The sequence below is a fragment of the Hetaerina americana genome, unplaced genomic scaffold (assembly GCF_022747635.1).
Source record: "Hetaerina americana unplaced genomic scaffold, ioHetAmer1.1.p SCAF_115, whole genome shotgun sequence".
NCBI lineage: Eukaryota > Metazoa > Arthropoda > Insecta > Odonata > Calopterygidae > Hetaerina > Hetaerina americana.
Genome location: NW_027286237.1, coordinates 668,210 through 692,423, shown reverse-complemented (window position 1 = coordinate 692,423; position 24,214 = coordinate 668,210). Strand labels below are relative to the sequence as shown.

The 24,214-nt window shown below is 37.5% G+C and overlaps 1 non-coding gene across 1 annotated transcript; it reads left to right on the top strand.

Moving 5' to 3' along the window:
• The first annotated feature begins 10,350 nt into the window (after positions 1-10,350).
• Positions 10,351-10,432, top strand: TRNAL-AAG (transfer RNA leucine (anticodon AAG)). The gene has a single exon. It is a non-coding gene; the product is annotated as a tRNA-Leu (tRNA).
• Positions 10,433-24,214: the final 13,782 nt, after the last annotated feature.

The following is a 24,214-nucleotide window of genomic DNA, read 5'->3' as shown; positions in this document are numbered from 1 at the left end:
ATTGTTGTGAAAGGAATCCATGAAAATTTGACGAAAGAAAAAAACTTAATAGTTCATACCTTGAGCAAAATTGCTGCAAACTAGCAGGACAAGGCTTTTTAATATTTTTAGCGCAAGTATAAGGTTTTTATTTCATACAACATCGTATAGTATGGAAATTATTGTAAAAACATGAATGTTTCCAAACTCTTAATATAAATAAATTCACAGATTTCGTCGGAAACTTTGAAATATGTGTCCAGAAAATCCGCTTGTACTCCACGGCGACGGTTTCATAAAGGGCTTTTTTAAAAACACATTATATTCCACACGTAAGAGTCAGAACTTCTTACATTCCGAAAATTTCAAAACAATGTGTAAACGACTTTTATCCCGCGCCATCACAGATTTTATCCACGTAAACGAGATCTTTTTGTCTACGACAGGATGGTCAACCGAAACCGATACATCTTCAGTATGAAGTTTATAAATACGAGAAAACACAAAAAAATGAATAAATAAAACGAACACTAAACATTATACGGCCTCGCATCAAATGTCGTAATTTATAAATTAGATTAAGTTGCCTCATAAGTCATTTTTACTGCTGACCAAAAATAGCTATTTTATTGATGTCCTTCAGCGCATTAACTATTTTTAGAATGTTATTCATTCTTTTAATGGTATAGCCGGCGCAATACTCCTAAATGCTTCACATTTTTGGAGACTGGCTGTAGCCATTAAAATATTAACCCAAAATGTTCAGAATTACTACCAACGTTATCATTTGTTTTCAAGTTTTGCATATACCTCACTGGGATCTCATCTCAACCTACATGCAATGTGTTTTGCCAGTGAAATTGTCCATTATCGGTTTACTTACTTATTTATATGCAGAGGGCTAAACACCGAGTTGAAATGAAGGGTGAAAAAACTTTAATATCAGCTATTTTTGAGCTAAACTCAAAATGGTCTTGACATAATTATCCGCAATAACAGAGGAAATCTTTGTGCTAGCAGAGTGATTCAATGCGCGGTGTTTACTTTTAGGATAAACATTGCACAAGACAGCCGAAAACAACTATTTACTATACACACAAAGGGAGGCCATCCGACGCCAAGTTTGGAACTGTAATAATACATGTGTGACGGCGGAGACGCTTCACAGCCATTAAAAAGTTGGCCGAGTCTTTTGGCATAAGAATTATCAGCGTGCAATGCAGGTTCTTCGCAGACGCTGAGAATGACGGCCAAACCTTTCAGCATTCAGCGTACATTTTTACTATAAATAATAGGAACTCAACTTATATTTAGTTGAGACAGTTTTAATATATTTACACCTACCCGTGAAATTTATTTATAACTTTCTGTCAACAAAAGAGCATATGATCTCAAAGCATCAAATTTTCTACTCAAAATTCTTTACTAGGCCATTATAGCCCAGTCTTTAGCTCGAAGGTCGTTTAGATCAGAGAAGATTGGACTGACGTGGTAGTCATCCTTAATGCATGTAGAATTTACATATTCGAGCTGAGGGAAGAACTTCAGATCCAGATCGCCCTCAGACGCCTGCGATTTTTCAGAAGTCTGATACCCAGAAAATCGCATAAGTAGTAGTGTTTGGATGGGAGAGTGAAAAGGATAAAGAAAAAAATAAGCAAAGGATATGGAAAGGTTAAAGAAACAAAGGATAAGAAATAGGTCCATATTTGATCTCGGCACCGTTCTATCCGAAGCCGGACTCTTTATCCAATTGGCTACCACAGCATCTTGTTGCCGCCCACTATTGAAGACTGCTGCGTTGAAATTCTTTTTATTTACAGCAAAGAAAGTTGGGTGATTGATTATACGAAAAGGTGAAACGTCTTCCAATTGGTTTGTACCAACTGAAATGGAATATTTGAAGGAAGGAAATCAATTTTTGCTATTGCCACCGAAGAGAGACTTTGATGGATGTAAGGAGACTGAATGTAGTTCACGGGGTATCTGTATGTAGAATTAAAGAAGGGTACATTGTAGTGTGGAACCACGTTGTGTCTTGGGATAGGCTAAGAAATGTAAGGGTGCTAAGTTTGTGTCCATCCAAAACCTACCTGTAATGGTAGATTACCAAAATAACTAAGGTTTGACAAACAGTGAGAATAATTGGAGATTTATATTTACAACTCCGTTGAAGTTTTAAATCTTACTTCATCTAAAATCATGAAATCAACAAATTACGGCATAAATATCCAGGTTTCTCAGAAAGTTCTGGTACATGGTGGCAAATGTATTAGATAGTAAAGATCATTTATCTTACTTTTTCCCTAATCAGGTAATTAATTTAATTTTTCGTGAATTTTGATATCCTAAGGTCTCAAAATGTAATACCTTTTTGTTTTCAAGTTACATTTAACCATGGCTGACAAATCGGTTATCAAAATTCACCAACGCAAGAACTTTGGAAGAGAAAAGAATGAGGATCACATTTGAATGGAAGTAAAAGGCTAAAAAATATGAAACCCCTTTTATTTAATGACACTAATAAAAATCAGCTATTCGTGGCAAGGTTCAATTAAAATATTTAGTAGCATATCGATTGTAAAATTTGAACTCCATCCATCCAAATATATTTATAGCCCCGAGAGCCATTGATTGATGCGATTCATATCAGCTGTATTAAGCATATCCATAGATATAACAGTAATGCTAAGACTATATACATGGCGTGATAACCATATATATATTCATATATATGTATATACCTTAGGATATATCTACTTATGTATATATGTATGTATAAAACAGGATTAATATGCATATAAATGTTTGTATGTATGTGTGTGTGTGTATATAATATTATATATATATATATATATATATATATATATATATATATATATATATATATATACGTATATTTATATTACATCGGTCACTACACGTATCGGTAACTCAGTCAACATAGAGAGCTGAAGGTCAGTTTAATCGTAAAAAAAACGCTCTACCTCCGTACTTACGATTAAAAACCGCATAGTGGTGTCAGTTAAGACATGCTTTGAAGGATCAGGCCGTTGCTAAAGCGTAACTTTAAAGGACGATTAGGATTCTTTCCACAGAATTTCCTGATAAAAGGAAAGATTAGCGCAAAGTCATCCCGATGGATTTCCTCGACTTTCACTGAGTCTTAACCCAGCGTTCCATGACATGTCCGTGCGTTCGCCGACATTCCGGTTATTTCGCCACTCTGAGGTACCCACCCAAAATTACACAACTGGGAACATAAAACTTTGGTCTCATAAAAAGAATCGATTAGGTACTGACGCTGGTCCGGACGTGAAAAGAACCGGGGACATTTAGTGCCGGAGAGCACCTTACGCGAGCTGGTTGCACACGGGAAAGGGTCACGCGAGGCAAAGAGTATCGCTTCGCTCTCAACCCCTTGGCGGGCGGCGTCAAAGACAAAGGAAACGGAAACTCTGAGCAGTAAGTGCAAACGCGAGGAGATGGGGGAGCGGAGGGGAGAGACCCCCCCCCCCCCCGTGGTTTGGCAGATGAGGGAAGCGGTAGAGGTGGATGATGACAGAGGAGAGGTGAGGGGAGGCGGAAGGACAGGTGCGGCGGGACAAAGAGCAAGGAGGAGGAGGATGAGGAAGAGTGGGGAACGTGGTGGGGGGGGGGCGGCGGGCGGGCAGAGAGATTTGGGACCTGCAAGGGTCGTCTCCTCCTTAAGATTAAATTAAGCCGCGCGGCATTGAAGGAGAGAGGTAGGGGTGGAGTTTGGGAGATAGGCGGGGAGGCGCGGATAGGGGGGGGGGATGTGCGACGGGGTTTCGGAAGAGGAGGAACTGGGGTGGAGGGAGAAGGTGGAGGTAGAGGAGGGCGGAAGGGAGAGGAGTGAGGGGAGGGGGCGCCTGTGCATTTGCAATCTATCGCGCCCCGCGGAAGCGCTCGCTCGGCGGCGGGAAACTATGGCGCCACCGCGATTTATCAGATCCCCTCATGAAATCGATCGAAAGGGTTTTAGGGAACTACTTCGATGGAGGATATTTTTTTCCGCCAGCCAAACTAAATTTTCGAATGAAGAGGTTAAAATTAATTTCTCTGTGGTACATTTCGCACCACACCTGAGTCCACACTGTGTCTCTAAGAAATAGGAGACTATTCACTAAGAGTCAGTCTACGTTGCTCATATTTTAGCATGCCTCGACAATAATTGCTGAGATACATATTTCTGTCCGATAATATACGTGGCGGGACCAGGAAATTTCGTCCTACTTTCTACTACCGTCTTTTTTGGAGTTCTATAAAATGATTTTCTGCTTTGGAAAATCGGATCTCAAGGGTCTGTTGAGTAAGATACAGTATGCATAGAGGACAAAACGATATCGGTGGTCTATTGGTTGATATTCAGTGACATCAATAAAAAATGTTCCGAAGTCCAATCTATTTGCAAACGATGAAACAATAAAAGACCACAATTTACGCCCAACATGGTTCAATTATCGGAGTTTATGCGGGCTAAAATTACTTCCTTAAAAATCACAATCGGTTAACCGAAATATTAAGTTATGAGGATTAATTTTTGTTATCATACGTATTAACTTAAGAACATTTTCCCCTAATTTCCCCCGGGGTTTTTTGAATAAGAAATATCACTTTAGAGAAAAACGACTACCATCAATTACGGACTCGATTAAGAGGATATTATGAACTATGCTTAACAATAATGCTAACCCAAGGGTCCTTGATTCGTGTCCCTTATTGGAGATGGGTGTGTTTTATCAACTCCAGTGTTTCGACCTCTTGGAAAACCAAACGACAACTATAGGCTTAATGGGTTTCCAAAGCGCCGTACTGATCACCAGAGGTTTCCGGAGAGCAAACAGAACGCTGTAAATTTACATAAAAAATACTTATTTCGACATCTTGAAGAGAAAAATCAAATCGAATTATTTTCACCTGAAAGTTGGCTTAATATGTGAGTGTGGTGTTAAACTCATATTAAGCTGGATATAATTCGTGACGCGCCAAGCGGTGATAATCCCACGTTCAGGGTAGGTCAGTTCTTTTCCATCCACCGACAGCGATTTCCCAGGAGGCTTTGGCGCCCATAAAAATCAAACAGGAAGGATTTAGCCGGCGGTGTTATGAAGGATGAACCAGATTTGATTCCCTGATCTTCCGGCTTGGTAGCCATCACGTACAATCGCCCTAATCACTATTCTACAGCCGAAACACTACGTGCATTGTCAATTCCGATAAGAGAATTTGATAGCCGTGAATGGTGTCCTTAAAAATTTCGATATTATTCAATTATTTTGCTTTGTCACCTTAAGATACGATGTATTTCCAAAACTTCGTATTTATTCAAGCAAAATACGCAAAGAATTAAGAAAATATTTTAAATTCCAGACGAATTTCACTTTATATAATTGATGGTTTCTGGCGTAACTTTATGGAACCGATTCATTATAAATAAATGAAAGGACTAACTTTGTAGTTCCACACGAACGATTTATTCACAAGACCCGGGTTTCGAAGTAAAACTTCATCATCAGTAAAACTTCATCATCAGGTACTGATGATGAAGTTTTACTTCGAAACCCGGGTCGTGTGAATAAATCGTTCGTGTGGAACTACAAAGTTAGTCCTTTCATTTATTTAGAATTTAACTTTGTCTCCAATTCTCCCCTTCAATTTTTTAGTTTTTTTTACGAACATATGAATCAAAGAAATAATAAAATATGAGAATTTGGGGCGAAGAAAAAATATACGTACAAAATACACTGCAATAAAGCAATATTTCTTAACTTCTTGTTTTTTGTTAAAGTACGTCACATTGGCGATTGAAATTAGCGTGGGGTGAACGGACAAAGGATATTGCAAAAATCATTGAACAGATTGAAATTATTCCTTTAAATACGACTAGCGGCGCTGGCGGTTCACGAACCACCACTTGATAGCGCTAAAATATTGCATCTGTCCCATCGATTTTTAGTTACTGCTAAGGAAAATTTATATTCAAATAATTACAATTCGAATAAATCAAATGAGCATTAAGCTGAGCTCATTGATGATCACACATTTTTCAAAAACGAGTTGCTGCTAATTGAAAATTACTTTGATACTAGTACTACACCAGTGCTTGATCTCTCTGACTTTGCATGGTATATTCGAACTACACATGCCACATAAATTATTAAATTTTTTAGGTATTTTTGATGCAAAAATTAACAATAAAATAAAACATAAATCCTTAGCCAATTGCACAATGGAATATATATTTTCAATTTAAGGAAGCAAAGATTTAATTTAAATATACATAAAATAACATAGAGGCATAGCAAAATGGTTTTAAGCACTGAGTTTTTGCAAATTTTCAAAAATAATTTCTTGCATTTAATTAAATCATTCTTCCTTTAAAAGGAATAAAAAGCCTTTAATTTGATCAGATTTTTCATCAAAAATCTAAATTCATGAAGATAACTGGATTTGATTTAAGTTTTGAGCATATTTAAGAAGTAGTTTTCAGTAAGTAGCAAATCTGGAAGGAACACACGCTAAGTTTCAAACAGATCGATGCATTATTCTATGCCTAACGTTCGTTTGAATGGAGTAAATTGAAAATTTTCCAATAAATTGATGAAAGAGAATTTCGTGCAAGAAGAGGATAAAGAGAATTTTATGAAATATTAATCGCCACAGAAGAAATCTTGTTTAACATGAAAAAGCTGTGAGTACATCATGACTTAACCAGACCAGTTTGGGCATGGCGAAATATTTCTGCGGCTAATGTGCTTATTTGAGAAATGTGGCCTTATTCTCTAAACTGAACTGATATACATAGCAATTTTCACTAAGCTTGATAGGAAAAGGTGAGGATAAATTTCTAATAGCAATGTTGATGATAACGGAATTGGTCAGGAAACTCTCACAATGCTACTAAAGAAATATGCATTGAAGCGTTGATTTAAGAGCAATATAAAGATAAATAAATAAAGAAATAAATATATATATATATTTCTATATATACTACCTTGATCAAACATTTCCCGGAATTTATTCAGAAAATTAAAAATACAAGTTTATTCATCTAAATCTATATTGTCCCCTTCAAAGTAATCCCCATCGACTGCAACACACTTATGCCAGCGCTTGATCCAATCCTCGAAACATTTTTTATATTCGGTTTTCGGTATGTCCATCAGTGCTTCCTGCGATTTTTCCATTACTTCCTCTCGGCTGCTAAAATGCGTTCCCCGTAATGGTTTTTTAACTCGATTGAACAGAAAGAAGTCACAGGGAGCCAAATCAGGTGAATTCGGTGGCTGTTGGATGGTATTTGTTGCATTTTTCGTCAAAAAATTACGAATAATGATAGCACTGTGCGACGGTGCGTTATCATGGTGCAAAATCCACGAGTTTTCTGCCCACATTTCTGGTCTCTTTCGGCGAATTGCTTCACGCAAACGTCTCATAACGCCCAAATAATACTCTTTGTTTACTGTCTGGCCTTCTGGCAAAAATTCATGATGCACTACACCGTTGTAATCCATGAAAACCGTCAGCATTGCCTTCTTTTTTGACTGAAAACGACGTGGTTTTTTTGGTCTCGGCTCATTTGGTGAACGCCATTCACTTGCCTGATGTCTGGATTGCGTGTCGTACTCATAAACCCACGTCTCGTCTCCAGTAATGATCCTTTTGATGAATGTGGGATCGGATTCAGCCTCGCAAATCATGTCTTTTGCGACGTCAACACGGTCTCTTTTTTGCATGAAATTGAGGTACTTTGCTGCTACACGACGGAAACCCAAATCATTAACCACAATGTCTTGGGCGGATCCATAGGCAATGTTCAAGTCCTCCGCTATTTCTCTGATGGTTAATTTGCGGTTATTGACCAACATTTCTTTTACTTTATCAATTTTTTCACCGACTTTCGATGTCGATGGTCTGCCACTGCGTTCATCATCTTCGATTGACTCACGACCACTTCTGAACCGCTCGTGCCACTGGTAAACGACCGTTTTTTTAGAGAATCGTTGCCGAAACACTTTTCCAACATTTCCAACGTCCGTGCGCCACTAAATCCGTTTTTTACGCAAAATTTAATACAAGTTCGTTGTTGCAAATTTAAATCCATTTCTGAAATTGTAAAAAATCGCCAACACACACAGAGATAGATGTACTCTTGGCTACGTAACTTTTGCAAATGTCAAGTTATGACACTAAGATTTAAAGGGAATATCAACAACAGATGTACCAATTTAACAAAAAAAACAGAACTCAAATCGGAACGATGGGAGCGCCACACGGTGGTTATTCCGGGAACTTTTTGATCAAGGTAGTATATATAAGTGGAACGACTGATGAAATGGAAATTGCACTTCATAACGTAATAATTCATGACTTTGCACCAGAGAAAATCGATCTGGTGAGCACCTGAAGTTGGAATAATAACGCACCAGTTGACGTTAGGTTAATCAGTGGTTAATATTTCCGAATTTTACGTTACATTTTCAAAATAAACGATAGTTATGAGAACATAACTAGGAACTATGTTCATTATTTAATTTGATAATATTTAACTTTCTTATTTAATGAAATAATTAAAATTTAAGCTTATTTAGACAAGTAGATAGCCATATAGAAACGTATATATTTACAAATAAATAGGACTTGTGAAGGAGAAGAGAAAAGATAGTCGTAAAACTTACGAACGCCTCGGGGCTCAGTGGAGGTTCCTTCCTCTGCGGAAAACTGTGAAGTGACAATTAGCGATAATATGCAATCAGATTTATTGAAGAGTTTTTCAAATTGAAATAAATAAACCAACGGTTAGAATTTTATCTTTCTATAATCTGGAATTACGGGTCAAATAATTGGATTGTCAAGTACAGATGTTGTTAGACAAAGACGGCTGATTGAAAAAATAGAGAAAGAATTCCCTCTTACTCAAAGATTTTCGAATAATTAAAAAATAGTCTCTTTTCATGGCGCTTCCTTAGACGATCGTGACAGGAGGGACCCAGAGCTTCAGCCATTTAATTATTTGAGCATGTTTTTGAGAGATTTTGTGAGAGAGAATTCTCATGGATGACAGTAACATACATCGGCTTTGATATTATGTCGGGATTTCTGGCGCTCGTAAATTAGCGATTTGATGGGTAATATCCCATTCTAACTCCTCTCTCTTGGTAAGTTTCAATGTCATTTACATCTCGAATCTCCCTTCTAATAAAACTCTTAACTCCGTCCCAGAAGTTTGTTCCCACCGGGCATCATCGGCTATTAAAGGGATTGGATTTCTCTGGAATGAAGCTTCTATCATCCCTTCTATTTGATTTTAAGTAGGTATCTACATGTATAAAGAACATTTCGTCATCAAAATATAATTTGCAATTGTCTCCAAGTTCAACATATTAACATGAAAGCTAACAGGTTCTTTTCGGGTAACGGAAACTTTTCAGGTTCCCTCAAATCAAGAATTAATTTAGGGTAAGCTAAACAACTGTACCAGGTAATGCTTTCTTTCTTGCGTATCTTTCCCTTTAAAATTCACTGAACATTATCTGAACGATCAAGAAAGAGCGGGAAATTGACAAATCAAGAGGTTTGAGCATATATTAACAATTGGGAGGTACTAGGAAACTACTCTGTCTGTCCATGTCAAACTTGAATCTCAAATGGTTCACAGTTTTATTACGAATATTAATCTTGAGAGCCTCCCCTTTTTTCCACTAATACTTTAATTACTGACTTCGGTATTTTGGATATTTATTTCCTTCATCTATGCGTCATTATCATGATTTTGATCAGGGACGCCAGTGTATTCCACAATTGCTCATCATTTTTTAATAGCATAATATTTCCTTAGACATGCTCTTGATTGGTAGACCAAAGAGGTTCATCTACATCACGCCACGTAAGCCGTCCACGAGGCGTTGGGGCAGGGGTGACTTTTCTGTTTTCTCCCTATTCTGTTGGACCAGCAATACCTCATAGTTGCTCTCGATGGTTGGTCTAGAGAAAGAGGAGCTAAGTCGGTCACTTTGGTTATTTATGATTTCCCACGATGGTTTCTCATCCTTTCATCAAATCTTCGTGCAGCATCCCCGGAATGAATGTCTCTCGTCCGCTTCAGCAGACCTACTCCTTTCTCCATCTCTGAGCCGTCCATTTTTAGAACCTACAACCTTTATTTCTCATGCTTCGTCTGCTTCCCCACAACCAAATCACTTTTCTTCGTCCCCTGTCCCCTAATGCCTCTCGTTTTTCGTTCTTGCCCTAAATGATCCAAATTGTCTTGCATTGCCTTGATCCTAGTTCCTGGTGCTCACTTCAAACTAGTTCTAAGAATTTTCAAACCATCCCTTTCACACATCTGGTAGCGTGGCCGAGCGGTCTAAGGCGCTGGTTTAAGGCACCAGTCTCTTCGGGGGCGTGGGTTCGAATCCCACCGCTGCCAAAATTTTTTCCATAAGCGAAACAAAACGCCTGTTTGCAAAATAGTACACTGAAAGTTAAAAACAGACTGAATAAACGACACAACTGAGTAAATATACGAGAATAATAAGCACCTTAAACGCCATTGCTATTTTTTTTGGTACAATTTATTATCTTCTTTTGTATTTAAGTTTCCCGACAGCGGTTCCAATGGAAAAGGGTGTGCAGTGAGTTCAAGGATACTTACACATATTTGAATGTGTATTCGCACATATTTGAATGTGCATTATAAAGAAGGGATAAAGTTAATCAGTTTGAGGATCTCTGTCACAAATAAGCCACCAAAACTCGCAAATGACCTCTATTTGTAATGAGTGTTCGGTTTAACCTCATTCATCGGCATTGACATCTAGAATTGTCAAAAGTGGGTTGCCACTGACACCGTAGCGTGATAAAATTGGTCTTGGTTATATACTCGTAGCCATAAAAGCCAAATGATTGGTGAGCTAGATTTAATCACTCTCTATTCCGAAATTTAAAAATGTGACATTTTTCACAAATATTCTGTGCTAATTGAGAAAGTGGAATTTTTAATGGTTTTATAGAGGACCATTCCTGTACCACGGATGCACAAACGATAGAACATGTGGAGTAAAAATGATTGGAATTTGACATATACTCTACGGAGTAGGTGTCATAAGGCTCACACAGCTCCATTTACTGCTTCCCTGGATCTTATTCAAAGGATTGAATATGGACATTTTGTCAAAGAGATTATTTCGAAAAAACAAATGCTTGACTTCAATTACACTTTTCAGATAAAATTAAGATTTCACCATGAAAACTTTTGACACGTCAAACCTCTATTCCATGAATAATTTTAAGTTAAACTTTACTCCCTGTAGCGTCTATCGCTTGTCGTTGATTTATCGCACCGTTTCATTGAGTTACGTAAGCCGAAGATGACAGAGACTTGGCGGCATAAAGGCGACTAATTTTGAAATATGAGAAATAGTCATATAATTCATAAAATTATTCAAGGATTTTCAAGTATCAAGTTATCTTTTAGTTCGTTTTTTTCGCGCAGTTGTATTTTTAAATAATCTCTCCTTGATCCATATTGCTAACTGCCCTATCGATGCATCCCGTCCCAGGCTATCTAGTAATATCTCATTACTTTCCCTCGTCCATCGTCAAGACTCTTCTATGGCTCGCCCATTCGAGCGAGCTATAGAATACTCTGGCGAATTTGGCATCTAGTTAGTTCTCTCCACTCGCTCGCCTGAGTTTCTCCGGTAGGTATTGGCTTTTGGAAAAAGAAAAAAAAATGAAATAAAACGTATACTATGCACTTGGGGTGTGTGCATGAATATCATATACACCACAGATCTCTCAATCCCTTTTTAATTAGACTCTCTTTTCCTCGTATCTCGAATGCCGCTCTCGACAATTATACTCCGAGGGGGACACGGTCATCCAACTTCTCTGAATTCGCGTCGTAAACTGATTGAAATAATCAAGAAAGGTTAAAAGAAAGTGATGTAGCATTCGACGAGAATGTCACCTGTCAGCGTTTCAACTGGAATATAATTAGTAATTATAAGACGCTTCCCCTCCGCTATCTACCATGAATTATTTAGACAGGATTCCAGCACATCATCCCTGGGTGTACTCGTAGATATTTTCAATTAATATTTTTTGCCTGAATGATAAAATGATTTTTTAGTCCACTTTCTGATGTATTTTTACTGGAAACACTGCCATACGACCATATTTTAAAGCTAAAAATTATCAAAAGTGAAAATTTACTCAGGTAATATGAATAATAATAAGCCACGTTTCCTTGAATAAATAAATAATGCCAATTTAACACATTTATCGCAATCATAAAGCTTTTAGTCAGTAAGCCGTACTCGTTAATCGATGTGTGATTTTTTCTCATGATCTTTGAGGTAAAGGCCACGTGGGTCGAAATTTGACATCGAAACATCCATGAGTGTCCTTAATTATCAGTACTTGGTGCAGTAGAATGTAAGATAATGGGTTAATGAATAAAATTATAAGTTTGTACACAATTTAAAATAAGCCAATCGATTTCAACGTTATTATAGCTTCATTTTAAAGAAAAAAGTATGACAATATGTCATACCGTTACCTTCAAAATGATGCAATAGAAATGTTAAAATGTATTGATTATTTAAAACCTGCGTGGACCCCATAGCGTTTTGCATCACTCTCTATGTAGCAAAATAAATGACAGCCTTTTCAGCTGACACATTCAGAATGAAAAGTTCCTCATAGAGGCCCTGAATTTTCACTGCCCCTCTTCTCCTCCCTTCACGTCACACAGTCCCCCCTCATTCGCCATCCGACGCGGAGAGGCGGGTCTGCCTCGCCACAGGGAGGGTTGAGTCAAGTCGCGGCGGCCGGCCTGGGAATCCGTCCCCTTAACCCTCCTTCTCCACGACCCCCATCATAACCGAGCCTCCTCCGCTCCCGCCGGGCGCTCGATCCCCTCACCTGACCGGCGACAGCCCCGATCCTTCCCGAACATTTCGTACGGGCAGCGAGAAGCCTAGCCTGGCCCCCGCGTCGGCTACCCTGGGATGCTGCGAGACATCCGAACCGCGGTCAACCCCCCCCCCCCCCGCTTCCTCCTCCCCTTCGTACCTCCCGTACGCGGGTTGTCGAGGTCGACTGTCGTCGAAACTGGGGCAGCGGGAGTGTATGATGATGGAGGGAGAAGGATGGAAAGGTCCTGCGCTCACCGATGATGACCTGTTACTTGGCACCGCGACGAACATAAAGAATTACACTCTTGAAACTTTCGTGTGCCTCAGAATATTTTTTGCAGCAAAATCGAACGCGATGACGAGAGGGGAGAACGCGTAGAATTGTGAGTGATTGTTTGATTAAAAAAATAAACTCAAACAAAAAAGGTTTCCGGGAATCAATAAAAAGGACCAATTCTGTCATTCGTTTTCTCATTTTTCGCCTACTTCTCGTTGCGGGTCTGGAGGAGGTCTACCCCTTTGCCTCACATGCCGATGTCTCGCTTTTCAAATACAGATATGGCTACGCAAAATTTCAAAGTTAAAGCGTTCGGTTCTCTACCTCTATGTGTAAGGCAAAGAAAAATGTCTACGGGAACACAAAAAATATAGGAAAATCCACAAATTTCAATCGGGCGTAAGGATTTGCTGCGTTCATGAGCGAAGGATTGAATTTCAAAAAAAGTGTCCACGAATAGCAAATTCGTATGAATCATTTACTGGATTTTTGGTGATGCCAATTGACAATTTTTGCTTGAGAAGTCTATATTTTACGACGGAGAATATATATATATATATATATATTCTACTATATATATCACGGAGAATATATATATATATATATATATATATATATATATATATAAATATATAAATATATATATATATATATATATATATATATATATATATATATATATATATATATATATATATATATATATATATATATATATATATATATATAATATATATATATATATTCTCCGTCGTAAAATATAGACTTCTCAAGCAAAAATTGTCAATTGGCATCACCAAAAATCCAGTAAATGATTCACACGAATTTGCTATTCGTGGACACTTTCATTGAAATTCAATCCTTCGCTCATGAACGCAGCAAATCCTTACGCCCGATTGAAATTATATATATGTATATAAATACATATATATATATATATATATATATATATATATATATACTTTCTACCATTGCTAGAAGTGAAATAAAAAACATTCTTCGGGTTTCTTATTTTTTATAATAGAATTTAGCGAAAGGATAGGTGGAGAAATGATATTTTTTATCAAATTCATCCTATTATCATGTCAGTTGAATTTACCAACTAAAAGCGAATATAGAGCTTCGTTTATAAAATATAAATTTGTTGGTATCCGTTCTCCGAAATGCAGTTACAATACAAACAATTTGATACAAGCACTCGGCTTCTATTTCAGGAAACACGATAAATACAATACAAATGGTAATTAACGATCATCTCTTTTTAGTTATAAATACACATATTATGACCAGTATGACCAACATCGATCGATAAAGAGGTTGGATACAACTAAGCAAGAAGCGCACACCATTTCTATTGAAATGCTCTTACCTCGATAGTAGAATGCCACTTTAACACGGCACAGATAAAGGCTATACTGATCTCCGAGGCAGTGGATCTCAGCTTATATTAAAATGAAACTCACTTATTGCGTTATACCCATATGTTAGCTGCCGTGAAATGTTTCTTAGGAAAGAAAAGCGTTTCGACCTTGGTTTGGCATGAAAAATGAGTCCTTCCAAGAAATTTATTCGGTGAACTCTCCGCCAATTCATTCTAGGGAAGCCGATACGTGTGCCACAATTCTGGCTGTCCCCCTTCTTTCTTCTTCTCCCTCATTCCCACTGCCTCGACAAAAAAAATACCCCTCTATCCCTCTTCACATGACGTCATGCACACTCTTTGGAGCAAGGCTCCTCCGACCCTAAACGTCCTCCATGACAGGATTTTGGCTTTGAAGGTATAGACGATATTTTTAATTCACTGTTTACCCCACTTTTACTAAAACTTTCAAGGCTGAGACGATAATGGATTTTCTAAATAGGTCATTATCATCATTTAGGAAGGCGATGAAAAAGAAAAATGTCTGAGAAAGACTTAAGAAAACCTTCACACTCTTGATGTTGCCACTGAAATGCTCTACATTTGAAAGCTATTTGTGTTTCCTGGATACAGAAATTTTATTGTGGTGATATTTAACAGGAATGGGTAATGTTAAGAATAGGTCTTGGGCACATTAAGAGGAAGTTTTCGATCGAGGGAATCGTAATTTATTTTTGGGTATTATTAGAAGTAACAGATCACCCTAAATAGGTTTATCAGAAACAGTCATTTAGTATATACGTACACATCTACATCTTGCATTTAGAATATACAACCTCTAAATATTACAAAAAATCGATTAAAAAAATGAATTGAATTCTACCAATTATATTTACCGTAAGATGGCTATGCACAAAAAAATAAAAAATATCACGTAGAAAATTATATAGTTTCTTAATAAGCAGTACTCAAATTATTTGCTCCACAACAGAATTTCTTGAGCGCTTTTCCTCATTGTTACGAGGGAATAATATTTCTGTCTTTCGGCTATTTGTTAAAGAGTTTCGATGAAATTCTTGTGATATTAGTGAATATAAATCAGTATCTATAAATTATATATGGAGAATATATTTATCAGTACATTGGTCTAAAATATTATATCTTTCATTCTTAATTCCTTCGAAACCTTTATGCAGATCCTTGTCCTTTTAGCACTATCGTATACCCGATTTTCATACATCTTTACCTTATTGGCGTTTTATGAGGCTACCATTTAAATTTTAATGAATATAAATAGGTGTGTATCAGTGCAGTTAAATATGTGCCATTGGCACAAACAAATATGTATACTGGTAATAATAAATAAGTAAAATAAAATGAGACACTTCTGTGAAATTATATCCAGGTTCAAAGATAAGTATTGACTTCCTATATGGGAGTACTATAAAATGTCAACTCTACAAAAAAATTCGAATCATAGTCGGATAAGGGCTCAGCGACCACTGCTTCCAGTAGCGACAGAGCAGAGTATAAAGCCGAAATACTAATTATTTTCTGATTTAAGAGAGGTTATCGTCACAGACCAGAGGCTACTTTTGAAAGATTAGGGTCGATTTTAATCATAAATAATGAGTGAGGCGCAGTGGAGGGTGGGGAGAAGTTACGTAATTTCATTTGGAGCGTATTTCCATTAGAGATTTCTACCTGTGACGTTAGGGGTGGGGACCATTAATTCCATAACCATTGATTAATATAACTTTCCCCCTCTTACTTTCGAATTCAGCATGATGTCTCTTGTATGTTGGAGGTCTATCGTTTAAGCAGTAATGGTTAATTTTTATTTCCTCCTTTTTCGTATACCAAAGACCTTTTACACTGAGTAAAATTAACGCTTGTTTGGAACTAACTTGTTCGCTAGCATACATATGGATGTTCACTTTTATCCATGTCCTAATCATTCAAACACCCATCCTCTCCCTTATCCCTTCCCCATCCCACATGGTGCTTGTACCCCCTTCTACACACCATTTTCGTGGATCGCGGGGTATTATGAAGATGCAGATAAGCCAGGAAATAACACCAATTGGATTAAGCTTAAAATCCGATAGTATTCCGTGCTCTAATGAAAAAAACCCTTCCCCTAGGTTTCTTTGTTCTTTGCCAAGGAATCAAGGAGTAAATTATACATTTCGGTTCGGGCGAGCCACGATCAATTGCAAAAGATGATAAGTTTCGTAGCCTTCAATTTTAAGAAACCAAAGTAGCATTTTCGAGAATTTCAACTTTAAAAAATACTTTAATACCTTGGTGATGCAAATTAAATCAAAATAAAATATGTTGCTGAGAGGAAATGAGAAAAAAAGCGAGGGTAAGAACAAAGTCTCGTATTCTGCGTCCATTTTTAAAATTAATATTCCAACTAAGATTTTGGACTATAGATATTTCTAGTGAAACGTAACAAAAAATCGTTACGTCTACCGTAGAACATTAACTTTTCTCCATGTGTCTTCTCATTCTTTTTTCTTAGAACCCGAGATTAGTTTACTAATACGGCATATTTTATTTTTATTTATTTTAAAACAGCGCACATATTTAGTTGCGCTAATACACACAAATGTATTTGTACTGATACATATGTATTTATATAGATTTTGCACAGTTAACGGACAGTTATACCTTCAGTGGATTTAAGGTGTTAGTCTAAAAAATTTCAATAAAACAAAGTGCATGCGAACTGCATGAACAACAGTTTCATGAAAGTGTTAAAAGATATATGGAATATACACAATACAAGATTCAAATGAGCTATTATCTACAAAAAGGATTTTTTTAGATACGAGTAAAATTAATGATAAATTCATTGAAAAAACATGGTACACAGGGAATTATAAATTTCCATTAGTATCACAGCAATCGTATCAAATAGTTGAAAAAAAGGAAATAAAATACAACAAGAGTCTCAATTTAGTAACTTATGCCCATCACGAGAAAATAAACTGAATTAATGAGTATTAATTGTAAGAGCGGCAAACACTCAGGAAAGTCCCTCTCTCTCTCAGCGATCCACCTTAATCCTGCTTCCACCACAAGGGTTATCCCGAGCTGCCGCTAATTAAGGGTCTGGTTGGGGGGGGGGGGGAAGTTGGCGGGCGTTATAAAAATCTAACCCCGGAATCAACTTCCGAGTTAAAACTAAGGAATTTCCATCTACCCAATTTGAACGGTCGTAAAAATAACGGCAGCCCAACTCGCAACTCGGACGCAATTTTTTTCGTCAACGTATCTCTAATTATTTTGATCGACACGTGTGGAGCTTATTAGCTAGGTATTTTATTACAGAGAATAGGAAGATATTGAGGGAGTGTGGGGGTCGGGAATCCCAAATTCTGCTTCCTTTGACGTTTCGAAAGGGAGATAACAGTTGCATGATGTGCCTCCTGATCTAGGACTAGGGTCAGGGTGAAAGAGAAAAAAAATAACCTAAAGGTTTTTTCGCCTCCCCGTTTCCGAAAATAGTCACGTTCCTGCATACTAAAAAAGTCCCCTACCGATATCACATGGGAAAATCGGAGATAAATCAACTGATCAAATGCTTACTCAAAGCCAACGGCATTTATTGATCGTGGTAGTCGTTGAATGCAAGTTCACGAGTTCATAGTACACCATTTAAAGATAAGTGACGGCCAACGGGCAACTCTCACCGTAAACTGAGCATGAATTTCGAGGAGTTCATGGAGAAGCACATTTATAGAAATATCGCGATCATTTTATGATGTTCACCCTATATTTATTGCCAATTAACATTTAAGCGAAACTTAATTTTGATATTGCATGCCTGGTGTAGAATACCCTCCTGTTACACACTCTAGTGGTGGATTTAAAGGTACCAGGTATTGCAATCAGTCATCCTAAAGCTCGCACCTTGCTAGCAGTTCTATGTTAACATTTTGAAGTGCCCAAGGTATCCGTTTTTGACTAGTTACCACAATGTATCGCAGTTTACGTAGCTCAAAGAATTTTCGAGGTCGATGAAGGCCAGGTGGGTTTGTAAATTATATTCTCTGCCACAACCGTCGATACTTAGTGAGTGGAACGAGTAGTCCTTTAGTGTCCTTGCTGGACCAAAGTCAAGGGGTTAAGAAAGATGGCTTTTCGATTGGGCTGGTAACCTCTCAAAGCAAAACAATTTTCACTAAAATGTCATAAAAAATATCACCTTTTCAAGCACAAAATTAATGATTCTGGGTAGTTAGCATATATGTGGTGAAATAATTCTAAATCCGATGAAACTAAACCCTTTACTATAATTTGTCAGTTTATTCAGGGGTTTTCGGGGTGTTTTGCTGCGCTGGGTCTACACAGAGGAGTTTTTGGAGCTATAGGGTTATAAAAGTCTACTGTTAAAACGAGATTTTTATCTAAATCCTTACTTCACTATTGTTTAAAATTCTGCCTTGCGTATTTTTTTTGTCGCATAGCCTTTGTTTTACAAAAAAATCAAATTAATTCAAAAGAATTGGGAGGTTGACCATATCCGTCAAGAAGGATAAAAGGAACGTTCATACGATATCAGAAAGACCCACAGTTATCTCAATTAGACTGCATGTATTTAAATACATGCAGTCTAATTGAGATAACTGTGGGTGAATTGACTTTAGAAGGTTGAAATTCTGAACGTTAAACACTTTAATAATTCACATTTTATTTGCAAATCCTCGAACTATTTCAGGATACAATCCCGTCATTTTTAAAGAGTGCAAATCTGCGTTTGTACGAAGGTTGATAAAAATAAAAAATGGCCATAAATTTTATATTTGAATAATTTAATGCAACAAAATTTAATTTTGGTGCTATTTTGTTATCTTTTATATGTAATATTTTCAAATTATTATGAGCATTTTTTCATTTGAAACGGCTTCCGCTGGCGCAATACTAGAGTCAACTCAATGAAAATTCGATTGCATAAACAATAATTTTATTATTAATTAACGAATATTAATTAATATTGTTATTAAATACTACATTACATATGAAACTCACAGTATAACATGAAATTTTAACACAATACATTATGTAAAAATAAATCAAGCTCGCTCCTCATTGAACAGCCTTCGTATATATTTTTATATTGAGATAGGCCAAAAAGGGCGGAATATTATTAAAGGTTTTATTTTCAACAAATAGTCTAATATTGTACTCCACAGGATATTCCGACTGCCTACATAGTACGAATGCCCATAATATCTAGTAACCTGCATAAATATATCTCGTACCCCCGAGAGGGGGTGTGGTTGAATGGGGAGCTTGTTCATCCCAGGCTTAGAGAAGCCACTTCCTTAAGGAATATGCCTCATTCCCTCAACCGTTCTCCTCTCAAGTGCTTTCGGCAGACTTCATTCCTTCGCCTACTCTTCGCGGTGGTCCTTGATTAGAAATGCATCGGTGTCCGCTCTTGATAAAGCCGTACGTCAGCGACGGCGAGGGGTTCATGGGTCGCCCCGCGCGTCCGAGAGGACACACGAGAGGGAGAGGACGGGCGCTCAGACTGAGCGGATGGACAATTGTCTTTATTTAGTGAGACGGGAGCTAGACGAGTTTCGAACCCCTTGGGAGGGACAAGGGGCGCGTACGCGTGAAGGAGGGAGGGAGGGGGTCGGGGGGGGATGGAGTGAGGGAACGGGAGGGGGGGGGGAGGGTGCCTGCAAGGGGAGCTCGTTTGGAGGAGATTCCTGCCGAGGCGCCGGCCGGATTAAACTCCCAACCTCCCCTCCATCACCGCGACATCGGCACTAGATTACCAAATCCCCAAAATGGATCCCCGCCCGCGTCCTCCCCGTCCGTGACTTGGCACTGATAGACAATAAAGAAAGAGAGAGAGAGGTCGGAATTGTCAGCTTGCGGCATTTAGACCTCGACCGCATCCATCTAAATTTGTATGCGTATATACATATATAAATGAAGGTAAAGGTATACGCATGGGTACGCAAAAATGTTAAGAATCGGTGGATTTGGATCCGAATCGGTCAACATATTCACGGAAATGCGGCGGCAGGAGGGATCTTTTGTTCTAATGCCAACCGATACATACATTCTTGGCTAAATCAGGCATGGTCTATTTCCGTTGCCGGCGAAAAAACTCGGCCTTCAAGGGGCGGACTTGGGGGGTTTATTTGGAACTATTAAAGGGTGGGCAGGGGGAGAATCTGGGGTCGCTGGCGGAGCCGCGGGCGACTAAGAAAGGGACGAACAACGACCCTACCTGCCCGTTCCTTTTCTCCGCGGTGGTGGCAATCCATTTGCCCTTACGCCGCTGCAAATGTCACACGGCGCACACCAGGCACGTCTACCCAAGGCGTGTTCACGTCACGTGCTCACTCCCGTTGGGTCGGTTAGCACCACGTGAACGTCCTCTCTTCCCAAAATGTGACTGAAAACGTCAGATTGTCCGAATTCGCGGACTTCTTGGGACTCCCTCATCTTGTTTAACGTGGTGAAAATTCGACCTCGCCATATGATACGACAGGAAACTAGTCATACTGTGGAGAGGAATCAAGTGTTAAGCAAATTCCTTCGCGATTTATTCATAAAGACGAGTTATGTTCATGTGAATGAACATGTTTCGACTTATCCAAGTGTTTCAGTGTGTTTGTTTGTTAATTTCAAAATGAAGATTGAATTTGACTAGTACAGGCCATTTTACGAAAATCCGTCTTTTTTGGAGCAAGATCGAGATTATAGTCCCTTTTTCCACTCAACCCCTTAAAATGATAAAAATGACAAAATATGGCACATTTTAAGAAGCATTGAAATATGAGATTACAAGAACTGTGATCATAATGACAGGTAACATGGGTAACGGGGGTTGAGAACCTCCTGGGTATGATCTTTTATCAGAAATGAAATTTCTATTTTTCATATTTTTTTTAAATATTGAGAGAGAAAATTCATTCCAAACATAACTACAGTATTTATATCTAAAATAACATCAGCGAAAGCTAGACATCTAATGGCTACGGGGCAAGTTCATTTTAAGGATTCGCAATCTGATCAATCCAAATTTTTACATTATTATATGTACCAATCCATCCACAGGGAATGGTTAGGAAACCAGGTTTTCAACGTCATCCTCCCTTCGTCCAGCTAATATTACTAAAATACTAGCGTTTTCATGAAAGCTTTACTTCTCTCTTTTTGTGTGTATTTCGTCCTCTCATCCGTTCTAAGGAGAATATGATCTTTTAAGGCATGATTAAAAGAACTAAATTAATATTGAGAATGTTTGAAAAATAAAGATATAATTAAAAAATTAATGAGAATGGTTTTTTTTACTTTAACTCTTGCTTGACAACAAAACCGCGGTATATGTAACCAAATTTATGATAAATAAACGTGTCCGTTATTATTTATTTGGAAAGCGCTGAAGCACGATATTTTTCAATATCATGGACAATTCAAGGGATATGCCAAGCTTATTGCCATTGTGAAATAGAACACAAACTGTGTGTACATTCAGGGTTTCTGCATATGCTCACCCCTATCAAGTCTACGGACAAATTTAGTTCACAATTTTATTATGTTTGCTTTGGTATCTGTTATGGTCAGCTGATGATTTACTTGCACTACGTTAACTATAAGTTTGCTGTTAAATTAATGATCCTATTTTATTTACACTGATTTTATCGTTGTTAGTTAATTGCATTGCTGAAGCATGATAATGGGTTCAAAATGCAGGCTCACCTTGGTAGTTTCTCTAGCGTTTTCAATTCTCCTATCCTTTAGGAATCCTTTTGCTTCCGGCCAAATATTGTTCTCATCCTCGCCAGTCCCTGAAGCTTCCATCGTCCATCCTCATGAAGTTGCCGAGACAACGTTCCTCGAATAGTTCACCACCTTGGGAGGGAGGCGAAAGCAGACGCGTCTCCTTGAAACACAATAATATATTTCTCAACTCGGAACGTGTCTGCCGGTGACAGCCGCGGTGGTATGCCCTCCCAACCTTACCACTCGCGTTACCGGACTCTTTTAATTTTTTTCAAGGATTGCCTCGGAATGACGTCAAAATCCGATTTCGGGGAAAATAAATGAAGCAAAAAAATGCTTCAACATTTAGCAACTTAATGCCCAATTCAAGATGATGTTCCAAATATTAACGTAGTAAAAGAAGTTCTATTGAGCGCGTTACTTTTTGACTTTCAGGCAGGGTTTTCTTTTTTTACATTGATATTATCGTTTGGCAAAAAAATACACTGGATTAAGTACCTAGAATTAATTGTGAATGTCATAAAAATTCAATTTTTTGTTCTATTAAATTTAATGAATTTTATTACCATGAAATATCGCCTCTATCAAACAGATATTAAAAACGTAATCATAGTATTATTGAAAATGTACGGGGAATAATTTTTTATTTTAACTATAAATATTAACTGATGGGTACAAATAAATCCGCTAGAAAATTTGTTATGACATTACATTATGAAAATTAGTATGGTAGTTTTTGACATATCAAGAAGCTGCTACAAGGTCTTATGGTGGCTTTAGGGATATTACATGTGCAAAGAAGTTACTGAGTTTCTCGGAGTGATGTCCGTGACGCGCGCATTTAACATCTCTCCAGGGCTCAATACCGTCCGCTCCGATTTTCTTCGTGGTTATTTTACTCATCTGTTTCCACTAACTTAGCCAAGTACATGTCTAACTGCGACGAATTTCCGATTTGGAACAACTGTGGGAAGAATGAAATATTTTGCATGCTGCGTTTTATAAATTGCAATAAATATGTGGACATAATTTCATAGGTAAACTAACATATTATTCAATACCCGAGGTTTCTGGCCCCGTATAATGGATAAAAATATACATTCACTTCTTTAATGAAGTACATTTAATACGACAGGGTAAATACCTAACATTTCTTAAGAAAATGATTAAAATATAAAATTTTAGAGAAGATGGAATGAAAAACGATCTTCAAGAACCTATTACAAAGTTCATAATGCACAAATAACTTTCAGATCTGTTGTTACTAGGCAACGTTTTGGAAGGCAATGCAATTCAGCTGTCTATTATTACTGTTCATCTATAATTTGAACACATATACCCCTCACACATAGTATTTGCACATACCATTCAAAAGTAGAAGGGACTTGAAAAGTTAATGGGAAGAGTTATGACAGAAAACGTTTATGGAGAGGCGAAAGTTGATGGAACGCAACTCGCAAGTTGATGGAACGCAAAGAAAACATGTCAAACTATTAAAATACTAGTGAAAACTATAATTTTATTATTTTTTTTATTATTTAATAATTTTAATTAATAGTTGTAAATGGGATGGGGATTCACTTGTTTTGTTAAAGAGATTTGTGTTTTGAAGTCTGGTTTTATGTATTATCTTTTGCGATTATTTGGGACTAGAGTGCCACCTGACAATGTCTAACAGCACGTGTATTTTTTAATAATAATAATTGTCTATATTGTAACTTATTATAATGTTTAACTTATCATTAATATCCAATGTCAGGAATTAGTCATGAAATGTTCAAACATCATAAATACTGAAAAAAATAATATGGAAGATCGTTCCGTAGAGTAATACACATATGTTCGTTGAGACAAAAGGATAAGCGTATATTTGGAGGCCTTCTAGATTTGAGT